We start from the raw sequence: 2,431 nt of genomic DNA on the forward strand, positions 1-2,431 counted from the left end.
CCCACCTCTATTCTTGTTAACACGAGAAAAACCTCTAGTGTTTAAAGCACTGCTAATCATATTTTTTGTTGCTTGTAGCTGAAAGTATTGCTAGCATTTGGGGCTCAGAGAGTCCTGGAACGCTGAAGGGGGTACGCTTAGAGGAGTATGGATGAGCTTGGCAAATGTCTCAGGGATATGCTGTCCTCAGGAATATGAGGGCCTCTTGGGGATGGGTGGTGATGGGGAAGGCTCTCAGGGGCTTGCTCCCCAGTCTTCCAATGCTGACCTGCTCTTCTCCACGTGGTCCTCCCTGCTCCTCCCCGTGCCCAGCCCCACAGAGCTACTCTGGGAGGCTTTTAGGGTGTGGCCGCCTGGTAATTTCTATAGTCTGTCTCCTTGTTCCATGTTTTCCGTGTGCTTCATGCTCCAAGTTTCACTTTTTGATTCTCAAAAGCTGTTTGGGAATCACAAAGCTCCACACTGCCTATTTTTTGCCCCCCTTTCAATCTATCAGTTTTTCTCATTCATAAGGCCACTTGGTCACTGTACAGGGAAGGAGGGAAAGAAAACCCCACAGATTAACATCTCAAGACATTATCTTACCGTGTTCATTAATAACAACCCACCCATTCTTGCACCCACCCTTAGCCCCATCCTTAGCAAGAGAGGCGGGGTTTATTCCCTGAACTGCTCGAGGCAGATTATGAGGGACCCTGCAGAGATGGCAGAAATGCAGGGCGTTCTGGGGAGAGGGCGGTAGCTGGAACCCAAGAGAGTTCCCTAGGGACTAAAGAAGAGCAATGGGGTGGTTTCTGGGAGAAGAAGTGGGGATGAACTCCAGAGCCAAAGCCCCATGCCAGGGAGGCAATGGGAGAGGAACAGCCCAGAGGATGGTGCATATGGATGGGTGGCGGGGAGGTGAGGGTTATAGGTTGGTGGCATCAAGTAGCTCTTTTTATTGAAGAAGTCATAAAGGTCAACCCAAGGGAAGGGACATAGCTTCCACCTCTTACTGAAATAACAGCAAGGTTCTAGATAAACATATGAAATCAGAAATATTTTACAGCCATTTTAAGAAAATACATCTGTCACACCAAGCATCCATTCAAAGGCTGGTGATCAATGGGGTGCATGATTTTATAATGGAAGGGTCTGCATTTACAACAGAAAACACCATCAGTGGTGTTTACTACAGTTAACTCCTTTTATTTATTTTTTATTTCAATAAATCTTTATTGTTCAGATTATTACAATTGTTCCTCTCCCCCACCCCCCCCATAGCTCCCCTCCACCCAGTTCCCACCCCACCCTCTGCCCCTACTCCCCACCCCCACTGTCTTCATCCATAGGTGTACGATTTTTGTCCAGTCTCTTCCCGTACCCCCCACACCCCTTTCCCCCCGAGAATTGTCAGTCCACTCCCTTTCTATGCCCCTGATTCTATTATATTCACCAGTTTATTCTGTTCATCAGATTTTTTATCCACTTGATTTTTAGATTCACTTGTTGATAAATATGTATTTGTTGTTCATAATTTTTATCTTTACTTTTTTCTTCTTCTTCCTCTTCTTAAAGAATACCTTTCAGCATTTCATATAATACTGGTTTGGCAGTGAGGAACTCCTTTAGCTTTTTCTTATCTGTGAAGCTCTTTATCTGACCTTCAATTCTGAATGATAGCTTTTCTGGGTAGAGTAATCTTGGTTGTAGGTTCTTGCTATTCACTTTGAATATTTCTTGCCACTCCCATCTGGCCTGCATAGTTTCTGTTGAGAAATCAGCTGACAATCATATGAGTGCTCCCTTGTATGTAACTAACTGCATTTCTCTTGCTGCTTTTAATATTCTCTCTTTGTCTTTTGCTCTTGGCATTTTAATTATGATGTGTCTTGGTGTGGTCCTCTTTGGATTCTTTTTGTTTGGGGCTCTGTGCGCTTCCTGGACTTGTAAGTCTATTTCTTTCACCAGGTGGGGGAAGTTTTCTGTCATTATTTCTTCAAATAGGTTTTCAGTATCTTGCTCTCTCTCTTCTTCTGGCACCCCCATAATTCTGATCTTGGTGTGCTTGAAGTTGTCCCAGAGGCTCCTTACACTATCTTTATATTTTTGGATTCTTTTTTCTTTATGCTTTTCCGGTTGGGTGTTTTTTGCTTCTTTGTATTTCAAATCTTTGACTTGATTCTTGTGATCCTCTAGTCTGCTGTTGAATCTCTGTATATTATTTTTTTATTTCAGAAATTAAGTGTATGTTTAATTTCTAGTTGGTCCTTTTTGATATTCTCAAGGGTCTCACTAAATTTATTAGCCTTTTCTAGGAAATTCTTGAAAAACCTTATAACCGTGGTTTTGAACTCTATATCCAGTCATTTACTTTCCTCCATTTCCTTCATTTGTGACCTGCCTCTTTGTCTCCACATTTTGGCTGCTTCCCTGAGTTGATGGAGTGGCT

This window comes from Cnephaeus nilssonii (genome assembly GCF_951640355.1).
Source record: "Cnephaeus nilssonii genome assembly, chromosome: 3".
In the NCBI taxonomy this organism is placed as follows: Eukaryota; Metazoa; Chordata; class Mammalia; order Chiroptera; family Vespertilionidae; genus Cnephaeus; species Cnephaeus nilssonii.